Source organism: Helicoverpa zea, chromosome 6, assembly GCF_022581195.2.
Source record: "Helicoverpa zea isolate HzStark_Cry1AcR chromosome 6, ilHelZeax1.1, whole genome shotgun sequence".
NCBI classification, from domain to species: domain Eukaryota; kingdom Metazoa; phylum Arthropoda; class Insecta; order Lepidoptera; family Noctuidae; genus Helicoverpa; species Helicoverpa zea.
Window position 1 is genome coordinate 13,441,326 of NC_061457.1, and position 14,073 is coordinate 13,455,398.

At 37.4% G+C, this 14,073-nt stretch overlaps 1 protein-coding gene across 1 annotated transcript in view; it reads left to right on the forward strand.

The window, feature by feature from the left end:
* Window positions 1-14,073, forward strand: part of LOC124631164 (ankyrin repeat domain-containing protein 29) — a 40,049-nt gene that overhangs the window by 11,053 nt on the left and 14,923 nt on the right. The gene's annotated exons all lie outside the window — the stretch shown is intronic.

Sequence of the window (14,073 nt, forward strand, 5' to 3'; positions counted from 1 at the left end):
GGGTTTTCCCGCCCCTTGTCGCCATATGGTAAGTAGCGGTCGGGCCCACTTGACCTGAGAACAGGGTAGAATACAAAATGGCTATACGTTGTCACGAACGTTACTGTCAGGAGTTTTCAAGAGCTTGAAGAGCAAATCTTTAAAAGAACGTTAGAACTTTAAGCTAAATAAAATCCAACGAGCCAAATATTTTACATAATATTAGACTACAGACCACCCAATGTATCTTAAAACATTATATTCTATGTACATACGTACAGCAGTCGATACCATGTATCTTTTCCACATATACATACAAAAAGGTGTTTTTCCAGTTAATACGATGTCGCGCCACGGTAAGTAGCAGCCACATGTACACTTGACCCTGCCTTTGTCAAACAGCGGTTTTCCTTCGGCGAACCTTGCTCGCTAGATCGAGTTACATCACTATACGTGTTTTTGTTTAGTCTTCCTTATACAATTACATTAAAATAGTGGACGAGCTGTATTGCCATGTTTGTACGGATTTTCATTTTATGCAAAAATGCCACATCTATTTTGGATCCCTCGATACTTTAAACTTTATATCACACGAATTTACTTCATGACTCCACGCTAAGGTACTCATAGTATGGGAGTCTCTCCTTGGCCATAACCATAACAAACCTCATTGCAATAAAGTCTGGAAGCCAGTATGCACCTGAACAGTAAACCCGAATGAAAGCCCGTCTGCCGCATTCCGTATCGACCCGTCTGCTCCTACCCTTTTACGGTTTCAAGGGTATTATGCGTGAACCATCAGCTATGGTTACGTACTTTCCAGTTTTTTACTCACCTATGAAAAACTTGCTAGCAACATTATTTTTCTTACTGAAGTTGACATTCCTTAAGCAAGTTAATTGGAAATTAGGAGCAGCTTAGTTCTCAATTAGGTTTGAACGAAACAAGTTAAAAAGTTGTAGGTCCTAAGTGGTGGCGACCGGATAGGAAATTGCGGTGTAGGTTAATCACCGCGTCATGTATCAATACTTGTTTCTTTTTTTTTCACTAAAAACACATTATATTTCAGTTGTTTCCCTGTAACTGTGGTAGGGTATTTCGGTCGCGTACCAAATATCCTGACGTTGACTTTCGCTTTCAAAGTATTTTTTATCAAATATCAAATTAACGTCTGCGACAGGCGACCTTGCCGAAGCAATTTGTCAGCAAATTGGAGTTGAGAATTACATTATAAGGTTGTTTGTTTGCGTTGTCCTTTTTTATATGACGATATTGCTACATGGCAAAGCCAAAACATTGGCGGAGTAGCTACTTTTGAGTGAAATAAAAAACAGAGACGATTGCAAATTAGGGTCCAATGTTAATTGTAAGCAAAAACTTGTGAATCTAATTTCTAACTGAAATAATTGTTGACTTTTATTTATATTTGTACTTCTGTTATGATTCTACGGATTGAAGACTCGCAATATTCTAATTTAAAACCCGTTCTTTATCATTCCATTCCATTTACCATGTCATAAATCAGAATTCAAGGCAATCTGTTCAAACCTCGAGTAGTTCTGCGATCCCAATAAACAATCTGGCTATAATTGATACGCACTTAGCACTATCTATGACCAAATGTTTAATAGTGGAGACTATTTATATGGAACCTCTGTTTCTGTGGGTCCTAAAAAAGTTGATGAAAATGGACGTTACACATTAAAACAACAATTTCAGTAAGACGTTCATAAAAAACTGCTCTCAAATTTCACAAGAAGTACACAGTTTCTAAGTAATAAATCAGTGAAACACTAGTTCTAACATTTTAATGGTTCTCGTCTGTCGGTCAAACATTTTAACTTTACTACGGGAAGCATTTAAGCAATTTCCTTATAAGCTTTTTGTACTATTTCCAAATATCCTGTTTCATATGCTTCCTTCTCGCTATTATGATATGGAGATGTGGGCGGGGGTAACTAGTAACTCAATTTGGCTTTATTCAGGATGGGATGTATATTCTTTCAGCCATCTTGTCCAATAACTAATGTACCTTGTTCCAATTTTATCATTTGAATGTCCCATTATTGACTCTCTGCAGTGCGCACTTATATCCCTTGGTAGGCAAATGAAAATAAATTAATTACATGAAAAATGACAAAATATTACGGCCAAACTAGATGATAAGATCTTATTTGCACGAACATTAAACTAAAACATATTTTCTCCGTGTTATGATGCTGATACAAATTTTAATAAGACTTATTAACATGGTGGCTGCCAGAATTATTTCGCTGTAGCCACGACCTTGCCATGTGCCATGAAAAATGTATGGCAAACTTGGCCAGCCTGCCAAGAAACTAATGTAACTTGAATGTCATTGTCAAGGACTCAGGAGCCTCGTATTTTATAGAAACAATATGTAGTAAAGAAAGCAATAAAACGAGAAACGTTGTTCTGAATAACATTGAGAATTTTATGGAATTTGCAGATGGAGAAAATTTTTGATCGCCTAAAATGTAGCCTCAATTCCTTGGACAGTTATAAGTGTTATAATGCTAAAGATCTTTTTATTACTTGTGCAGGTGCTAATTGAACTAATGTAGTCAATTTAATCAGTGTCAATTCTTATTATTCTCGCTAATAGTGTTTTTATGTTGATAGCTTTTTTAATAACCTCGTACGTTAATCCAATTAACGCGATGTCTTTACGTCTTTTTGTCAGACACTTCCCAACATAATGGTTTTGTATTTCTTGTCAACTAAGTGTAAATTACGATGAATTGCCAACACTATAGTTCGGCCATTCAGAGAATGCGTTCCTGACACGTCGCGATTGAACTGACGACGTAACTTTGCAATGGCGTTGCAGTTACGATAAAAATATTTTTGCTGGTTGTTTACCGTTTTAACAATTGAGGAGCATTAAAACAACATTATTATATCAATAATCAATGAATGTTATTACGTCGTCAGTTCAATCGCGACGTGTCAGGAACGCATTCTCTGAATGGCCGAACTATAATCGCTGTTGCAAAAATATGCTTAGAATTTGCATATTGATCAATATTTTTGCATATTATGAATAATTTAAATAGCATTACCCACTCAGCAAGTAGTTAAGCCTTTCTATTTCTTCAAATACATTCACCAAAAGTCCTTATCAACTATGACATTCACAAATTAAAACCGCAGCCTTGAAATAATAACGGAAGCGACGTAATAAATAATCGAACGACAATTGCAGAAACACAATTTGCCAATTAGCTACCGTTGCGCAACCGGGGAACTGCGGTGCGCAGGCACAGTTGCGCGGGAGTTCGTACGATACGGCCCGTCTTACGTCATTGATGATCTAGCAATCTGGATGGTGTGACGAAATCTTGCCTTACAACTCATTGAGGTTTTTACTGAGTGTTTTGTGAACGGAATTCTTGAGTAGTACCCACATCCGGGATGATGTGGTTTTGAGAAAAGTGATATTCTTTTTTTTTATAAAATTCGTTTCATTCGGACTTTGACCTCACGCGAATATGAATGTTTCCAGGACAATAATTATTGGGGCCAGCGATCTATTAAATTACTAGTGTCCTTAGCCAAAAATATCGATCTATATCTTCGACAAATTCCCAATAAACACGAAGTTCAAAAAGCGAGTCGTGCCACAAAAGTCAAGGCCTCGCTCCTAATAGAAATGGTAGAGTCTAGATCTGCATTATGCATTCATCTCAAGGCCGCCATTCGTTCCGTTATTACTGCCGCGTTTTTTCCTTTGGGCACGTTTCGTGGCGCAATGCGTTCAGAACTCTCTTTTGAAGAAAAAAATGTTGTTGTCTTGCGTTTGGACCATTTCGAAATGACGGTTCTTGTCTTTGAAAGGAAATGAAAGCCCGATGCTCCGAATGGAACAAAGCTAAATGTTTGTTTCAAAGAATAGCTGCCTATTTATAGTTTAGGATATACCGGTTTTTAATAGTCGCGGAACTGTTCTGATTTGAATTTCTGAGTAAAATTAATATTCAATACGAATACGATAATAATTTCCACAAAACAAATAACAAGATCCGTTGTTAGCTTGTAATTATGTTTTATTACAGACTACTCTACTGAAACTTGCTCTAATTTTGTAATTAACAAGACGCTCGTTCTCTTCATCTCAGCTAATTAGCATTCCTTCATCCGTGGCGTTGCTCAACAATGCTTTGCTATTGACATTAACACGGTCTAAATCATTTTTAATGGTCGGATATTGTTTTAGTTTTGTTTCTATGTTTTTATCTTTCGTACTTTTTGAGAAGCTTGTTAACATTTAAGATATCTTACGTCGAAGCTATGACAATGACAAACTGTTACGTTATACGAGATTTGTCTGTAACTGAACAGGACTACATTCATAATCAGCCTTGTGGAATAGGTTTCAAAAGCTGACACCAATCCAAAATAAATATTTTTCGGATCATCAGTCTCCAATGTAAAAGCTGCATTATTAGTAGACGCTCCCAGTGCCTCTTGTTCGAAGTTCGTCGATGTAATAACAATTCATACCAAAAGGGCTTACAAAACATTCCCATCGTTTTCCATGAACATTGCAGCAATAAATACATTGCATTGTGCAACTGCATTCTACCAGGCGATGCATTGTTGAACAAAAAATTGGGCTCGCCATGCGAACGTTGACCCCACATTGTACCGAGATGGAGCCTTAAACAATGTGCGTACAGTTACTGAATAATTTTACTTTCATACGCTACGTTGAAAGGTTCGGAAACTTAAATGTACCTACAGATGAATGGCTTTATTGTTGTGCCAGAGGCTACGGTCATTTGGAAGTCAAAAGGACCAATTAAGAAGTGAGGCTGGTCCTTTGAAACACTTGGACCACATGTCTTCATAACTAAAATCTATTTTATTTTTATCACTGTGTGTGAAGAAGACAACGATTGCTTATAGACACCATAAACAAGTAACGGTTGAGCATTTAAAACAGATCAGTTCGGAAAGACCATTACTTTGCAATATTCTACATCAGAACCAACAGCCAAATCAATCACACCTAAGCCTTTACTTTGCATAATCATGGGCGATCCATCAAAGCCCCTTTTACCACGAACTCGCTGCAGCACTCCCGGCTTATCAATTTCCATTTAATACTCCATCGCATATTGAGTAAGCATTGCATTACGATCGCAACTCATCTCGCCTGTGACTCGGCGACTTTCTCGTGAGTCATCAGCGACCTGACCCTGCCACTGTCATTATAGAGCTCTATAATGTAGCCAGTTTGAGTCTTGTAATGTTGGGTTAGTTGGACCTCTGATTTACTTGATATTTCTACAGCCTTCTAAGAAAAAGTTTCTAAGTTCGTCTTTTTCCTCAGAGATTCTTTACGCTACTTGAGATGCTATAATTAGGTAATCTTATATTTCCTCAACTTCTTTTCAAATAAGATGAGACCCTATAATTGGCAAAAGAAATAAATCTAAGCAAGTCTCGATGCTTTAGCACGAAGTGCAATAACCCTGCGCCATTGGTACCTCGTAACAACATAAGCTTGGCGACACTCCTCTCAATAAGGGGTAAGTACAGGGTGCGCCCCTCCGCAGTGAAGGAAATTAAACGATAAGAGAGTGTAACATTTGCAACTAATGTGGATAATAGATTGTATCTGCAGTACCCAGCCTTAATAGAAACATAAGTGCCTACTTGAAGGAGATTAATTGCCATTATCAATTGTAGTCATGTGTTCCAATTGCTACGGTCTTTAAGCGTTGCATATTGAAATGATCCTTTTGTTGTATGCAAACTAGCTTTTCTCTCTCTTCATTACTAATGGCATTTTCTGTCATTCCCTAACAAATAGTGAAACCTATTTAAAACGCAGCAACAATTAACTGAGGAACAAAACAGAGCCTGGTGTTGCATTTTATGCATTAAACAGCGACTTTCTAACGATTGCAGCGAAAGATAAACATATTTGCACGCGAGCTGATGTCAACATGGAGAAAGTACATATGACACCGATTGCTCCTTGCGGGTCGCGGGTACGAACACCACGTGCCCTTGACTTGTCAGTACAGAAGTTTACGTAACTAATTATGTTATTTATATGTACCTGATAAATACATATTTACTACATTCATCTAGTCTACTTAGCTTACAAATGAAAAATGATACTCTGTTTTGTCATGAAGCTTGCTCTTTAGCGCGATGATCCTAAAATAAAGAAAAATTTTGATGATTTCCCAGATCAACATCTATTAGAGAAACCAGAAAACTGTTATTGATTTTAGCTTACATTATTCATTGAGTTACGTTTTCTCGAATAATCGTCCCTCCCCTCTTCCGATCCCCAATTTTCATCGGGTCTTCCCGACTTGTCCTGATTTCCCTACTAGGGCATGCAATTTCGGTAAAATAAAAATTACCGGTAAAAATTCGGTAATTAAAATATTTTTACCGGTAAACCGGTAAAACGGTAATTTTTGTATTTTTTAAAAATGTGATATTATATCAATAAGTTTGGGTAGTAAAACAGCAAAAAATAATTAAAAATACAAGGTATAAGGTGGTAAACATTTTTTGTGACGTGGGCCGTAACAAACAGACATGGCAGTACCATCCGTACGCGATGTCGTCGACAAAATGCAAGAGAAACGGCTGCGATGGTTCGTCCATGTGAAAAGGAGACCACCTGAATACATCGCCAATGTTGTGTACTCAATCTCAATATACCCGGTCAAAGGTGCAGAGGCAGACCGAAACGGTGGTGGTGGAGTGTAATGAATGACATGAAAATCTACGAACTCGAAGAGGAAATGTCCTGGATAGAGTGAAGTGGAAGAAGAAGATACGGAAAGCGGACTCCGTCACAAGACGGGATAAACGCTAAGAATTACCGTGAAGTAAAAGCCCTCTTTTATGGTAAATCGTAGGCATTTTATGGACCAGGGTCGCGGTAACTCTTTCGAACAATCCCGCAGCCCCGGCAGGCCTTGGCCCTGCGCGTGGAACAACTCGGGCCGCCGTCACGGGTCTGTTGTCTATGCAGACGGAGGAACGACGAGCCACCCGAAGTCACCGTCCACAGACCGACGCCTGCGGTGGCCGGGAGTCTCTCGACACTCGGCGCCCGTGGTGTCTTCCTGGTCCACTACAGCGGCTGGGATGAGAGGTGCGAACTCGCAGGCGCTCCACCGTCTCCTTCTCGAGCATGACTGCTTCGCAGAAGGAGGCGACGGCTTCCCATTCCCTCTCGCTCCGGACCATGGCTTGAACCAGGGCCGGACGCGAGAGGTCGCCGCTGCCTATTGGCTTGACGACGACACGGCGGTACCCTTCCCAAGCCGTGCAAACCTGGAATGTGTGCTCCACTGTATCCTCAGAGCTGTCCGCATGGTGGTGAAGTAAAAGCCCTTGCTCAATAAGGTCATAGAGTAGGTAAAATAAGCATAAGCTACATTTTTACCTAATAGATGCTGACAGCCTATGAGGAAATTCAGAATAACCAAATGAATAAAATTTGTTTAGATATTATAAATTAAGATGAGAATGAAGATTTGTACTTGTACGTGTACTTTCCTAAAAAACAGCAACTTTAACACTCTTACAATAATGTAATGAATTCAAAATTACATTATGTTCAGGCTACATAATGAAGATTTGACGTTAAATGAACAATTGCTATATATTATCACAAAAACGTAAAAACCGGTAATTTACCGGTTACACATTATTTTTACCGGTAAATTAAAGATCGCGAAAATGGGCGGTTTTACCGGTAAAACCGAAACCGGTAAACCGGTATTGCATGCCCTATTCCTTACCCATAAAGTTGGCCAATATAGTCGCGGCGTGTGTACCTTTCAGATAAGGTTAGTTACAGTTTGCTTTCGGCTGATAAGAGTTCTTGTGAGACAAGACAGAATGCGAAAAGCCTGAGACTCATAGGCTCGTTTGAAAGCCAGCACATGCCACTAAGCGTTAGGTGAATGTTAGTTAGACCCACAGAATATTAAAATCATTATCAATGATTTCAAATGTAAAAGAAAACTCTAATGATAGAGATGGGTAAATTAAATTGTTGATTTTAGAAAGAACATCAGATCAAGACGTTTCATTGTCTCATCATTCCAAATTAACATCACACCCGATTCAAATATTTTTCTTTCTCTTAGGTGACAATTACCAATTTTCACACTAGTTTTTAGTGAGAACAATACGGAACGCTTGTTGAACATGAATGTAGAAACTAGAAAGTAATCATCTGCTAATACCATTAGATAGCTGGCGTGCAGTATGTAACTGTTGATAATCGCTCCATGATTTCTTGATTTCTAGTTAATCTTGCATTTTTGTGGAATGTGAAGGTTACATTTCTATCTGTACTTAGTCATCAGTGACTTCGTACAGAATCACTTAATTATCTGGTTTAGCAAATTAAGAATCGGTTGTGTCCCACTTTTCTATGTGTCTCATCCTGATTTATTCAAAGTCTTTTGGATGTTTGCTATTAGGCATGTCATAAACAGTAATTGTCACAACTTCGACAGCAACTGTTTTAAATAATTTGCTCTTCTTTTTCGTCGTGCTCGTTAAACAGACCATCCTATGAAATCCCCCTAAAGTCCTTGGTCCGCTTCAAAATAATTTAGTATGCACTCAATCAACGTCACATAACATTAAAGTGGCAACAAAAACAACTACATAGCCGAAAATACCAGTAGATATAGTACACAAAAGAACAATGACTGAGTAGGATTTTGACACGACCGCCTACGAAATAGAGAGTTGTTTACGTCTGAACGTTGGACGCAAAAAATATTCGGACAGTTATAGAACATGGACAAGTGCAGAAGGACCATTACACAACACTTTTGCACTGCGTAGTTGATGAAAGAACTCGATTACAAAAACTTGATTTTGAGGACTCCGAGGACTTTATTGGTGGCATTTGTTGGTTCTCATTATAATTCTGATTGTTTAATTCTTTACATAATTGTATTCTTAACGTTTTCCTAAATCCCTACTTATAAACCATCTACCTGATAGTAGTTTTGTATCTTAATTTCAACATCATCCGTATCTGGACTGGATCTACTGCAGCTTTTCTGTTGGTAGCATAGTGATCGCTTAGTAAATTACTTGAATGTTGCACAACTCGTAGAAGGGTTAATTTGTTTCATGACTTCTCAAAATTATACGTCTAACACGATTATTCTTTCGATTTTTCGATGTTTCCATTCTTTTCGATGTATCATTATCATCAATGGTTTCATTACCGTAATTTGATTTAGTGTGGGGATCTCTCATCATGGAAGCATAATTCATAGGATTTCTGATATCATAGGATATGTGTCATTTCATGTACCTATGTAATTTTCTCATAAATAAATTTTAATTCAAAACTGAATAAAATTATTTATGTTGTCAGCTGTCTGTAGCAGTAGCTAGTCTACAAAATCAATAAATTCTACTCATCAATAGTTTTCCTTATCTGTACAAAAACATTTCCGATATTCCCAGTGGCGCAACAGTCGCTCGACTAATCCGTTTCGCACGAGTTCTTAACATATTCTGCGGTACCTTGAGTAGTTCACAATAAACTGTGAATAACGTTGTTAGTCGCGCTCTAATAAATATTTCATTGTATTCTTGAATTTATTCTCTTGCTGTATGTTTCCGCAGTTCACGATAAATGTAAATAAACCATTTTATTCTTCTTATGTTGTTGTAAATAATTCGAGGTGTTGTTGTAATTTGGCTCCAATTAATTCTTTGTTGTTTTGAAGAAAATTATTTTCTATTCGCGTGAGTTTTTGTGCTTTGCTTTGGTATCCATTTATACAATGTTTGTTAATACAATGTCCGTGTTCCGTGGTTGCTTGTAATTTTGTAGCGTTTAGCAGTTTATTTAAATAATTAAACGCCGTTTAAAAGACTATAATTTAGATGTCATGTTCAGTCTTTTAATTAAACGGTGACATGTTGACAATCCAGCAAGCAAAAAGGTTAATTCGAAAGTAAAGCTTGGTTAACACTGTTCGGTATCGTACGTCACCCGACCAAAATTGTTATGACAGCAACAACCTAGCAACTGTTGAAGTATGAGGAGATACTTATTGCGAATAATATACCTAACTTTTGAGAAGCACTTTCTGCCATAATCTAGATCAGCTTACCGTTTACACTTCCGCACATCAAAACACATTAGCAGACAGTCCTCACTCATCACTGTCCATCTTCACAAATAGAAAGCGACATATGCCATCCATCATTGACAGACCGCTTGACGCTTGAAGCGGCTGCAGCGCTGACAGTATTTGTAGCTACAGTAGCCAGGTATCCATCATTGACGCTTTAAGCGGCTGCATGTGGAGCACATGTTACGACATTGGCCAGGTAATGCTTATGGCAGAGTCCTGTTGTGTATAATTGAACTGATGTTTACGGTGTGTTGAAAAGTGGACCGGTAGTTGTTTATGTCTGCTAGTTCTTATAGCCTTTGTTTGAGTGTATAGGATCAAACTTTGATTGAATCTAAAAATCTGATTAACACCCAAAACCGACGAAAAATAAGAAAGGGTTGATAAAGCAAGCCCCTAAATGAATACAATTTTGCTGGAGTCCTACTATCACAACTGATCAACCCTAATCAATTGAACATCAATTACTGTAGAGCACTCGTACATGCACTCAATGCAAACAAACAGCATTTGCATCGCATACATCAAGTGCAATCGGTGTAATCACAGAGTGAGGGTAACGGGCCGAGTACCGCTAAGGCAATTTCCCGGGATAGTGCAAATGATTGTAGTGGTACTGAGACGGCTATGTGTGGTCGGGGGAAACTGACCGCTTTGATTCACTGGTTCAGGGCTGCCAACATTTACAAGTAAGGTTTAGAAACATCATATGTTAATACCTATAATCATTTCAGGATCTTCACATTCCTTCTCACCCTAAAACATCTTTAGACATTTTTTAAGATTTGTCACAACTGTCTTCAATTTACTTATTTTGACACCCCTTGAAGTTACGTCTACATGATATGCTAGAAACCTGTGGATCATATCTTTTACGTTACACTTCACCAAACTAACTACGCTCTACGCACTACATATTTAACCATAGCACAAGAGATTTATATTATGCGTTTGTTTAACCGCAAATTAGCGTTTTCTCTCTTCACGGCTTGCGTTTTCATCATTATCTTACCCCAGATGTAGAATTTCCCTTGCAAAGTGTTATACTTATACTAAATGCTGAGACACCGCAAATGGGTGCAGGTAGTGTGTGGTTGCAGTAAGGTAGTCATTTAATTTAATGCTGCAATAGAAATAGGCGTATTGTGGTAGAAAATAATAAACGCCGAAATAAGTACGTTTGACTATGAATCATATGAAAAAATATTTCCTTAAACAAATGTAGGTAGGTTCGTATTTCTAATTTGCTCTTTTGTTCTCATAATAATACTTTTGTAGAACCTGCTTAATATTTGGACAAGTGCATTTGGCACAATCGAAAAAAAAAAACAACCTAGAAACTGATACTTGGGTACGTATCGCTAAGTGTTCTAACATACTTGGATAGTTATAGTTTACCCAGATGGTAGAATTTAAAAAGTTTTTACAGTTCTGAATAATTCCACAAGCAGAACACCTATTCACGCTACTGTAACCCAATTCTCTCACGATATAAGCCAAAACCGAATTCTGTCGCTTTTTTCAAATTATGTTCTCCACGTGCCTTTGGCGAAACGGGTCTTGGATAATGTCAGAATATTGATTGGAAGGCAACGTGTTGCAGTGATGAGCTCAAGTTTCACGAGAAAATATGTAAAAGCGATCCTGTTTGTTTTCTTTCTGAATCAGACTTGCCTTAAATCCTTAAACTTTTCATGATCACTTTTTCTTTTATTAGAATTTTCTCTCCACTTCATCAATCTGTCTTGGCTAATGTAAACTTACGATAATGCACTCAACGATTGCATAAGCAAACAATCGCCAAAAATAATCGTGATCGATCGAATCATCCACTTAAGCAGATGGCGAAAGCTTTCGACTCGATACGTTGATGTTATCGATAAAACACGAATTCGCTCTTACGAATGATGGCAATTTTTTCGATTGGTTGATGTTGACCAGTAATGTATTACTTCATCTGACGGTAATTGTGGAGGAAATTTTGAAATAGGAGTATATTATTGTGTCGAAATTGTAGCAATGTTTATGGATTGCCTCAGCTTAATTTATATAGCTACTAACTTAGAGCATCATTAAGGGGATCCAATCCTTAATTTCTTCTATCGACACACCTATATCAACACCTTTCTCTTACCCTACTTCGATATCTCCAGACCCTTCTCTACTATATAAAAGGTTATATTAATAAATCCGATCCCCCCTATGTTTACGGTGCAGTAATCAGAGAGCGTTCAGCCATCTAATATTCAGGCGAGGGATCTCCCGTCAGCACCGACTTGCGTTACCTTGTGATAGTAATCATGGATGCTAAATTGTGCGAATGTGTGTGTGAAGTGCGGATATTTGATTAGGAATTATTTGTACGTTATATGTATTCAGATCCGGTCATTGATCTGGTAAATACTTTAAAGAAAAAATGAGAAATCTTGATGTGCACAATTTGATGGAGCAAATATTTAAAGCAGTAAGTGTGGAGATTTCAAATTGAATATAAAAAGAAATGGTATGAACTAACTGATAAAGGACGAAAATTTCATGCAACTCCGAGACGTAAAAGAAAAAAAGTTGTGATGCCATTGTATTTCACTTGTTTGCTACAACCTAAAGTATCAAAACAACTTGTTAAAACTTCCACATAATAAAGTCAGCAACACCATAAATCTCTAAAAAACAAGTTCACTTTGAATGTCGTTGAAAGTCAAGAGGTATCGTCGCTCAGACGACATTATAATGTCGGTGTCTACGCAAACGTTGTTATTTGCTTCTTATTTGCTAGATCCACCGTTACTTGGCATTCATACATAATGTCGCCCACATGATATCCTTACGCAAATGTTTGATCTAAAGGATTTACCGTTTACTGAGATTTATTCAAGTTTTGTGGTGTAGCGGAAAAAATATTTTCGGGTATAGAACATCTAGATTTTATGTTCAATATTATTGGCTCGCCTCTATCATCATAGCAACGGCAGAAGCCAGAAAAGATCTGATGATTAAACCAAAATTCTTGCGAAAAGATCTACAAAACAAATATTTTAATTAAGGCAGGTGGGCTAAAATTCAAATGTTGTTTTCGGATGTGGTCAATTTATGAGTCATATTTTATTCTAATAAGGCTTTAATTTCCTTAATTACATTTGTAGAGAAATAAGGTAAAACTAGTTTTGAAAACAACAGTATTTTTATTAAAATCAACATCACATCGTGATAATTGCAATGATGAAGACAATTTAAGAGCGCAAATATGTGCTGAATAAAATTAGCAGGTTTTTCTTATTACAATAATTAAAATATCATGAATTGTGTGCATATAAGTATTGCAAGGTTAGTGGAGATGTAAGATGGTATTGAATTATTTCAACAAGATAGCACTGTTTACTATAACAGAATGCGGAAAAAATCCTATGCAAGTCGGTCATATTAATTTGCACAATATTAGCGTTTGGAGAAATTTCGAATGTAGACAACTTTCAATATTTTCTAATACATGATTAGACCATGACTGTTTGAGACGCTATACTTCTCTCGCATCATAATAGTAGATATACGAAGGATTTCGTAGTGAAGGATTATGGAGGTCATTAGGTGTCCAGGAGCGACATCCAAAATAAAAGTGGAGAAGAAAGATCAGGAAAGATCACTTCCGTTTAGGATACATACATAGTAGAAAAGAGAAAGTCACTAAAATCTAAACCCAATTAAAATCCTAAAACAAACAGCCACACATCCGTTTCCACATTCCTGCAAATCACAAGCAATTTGTTCTAAAACAACAGTTTATACATACTGTTGAACAGTGACGGCGTGACAGACACGCGAGCCGTTGTCACGCTATATGTGCAATTGTATGTAATCTCTGCAGATAGTGCTGTTTGTGAATTATTTTTGTACATTGATAACGAGTATGTGGTAG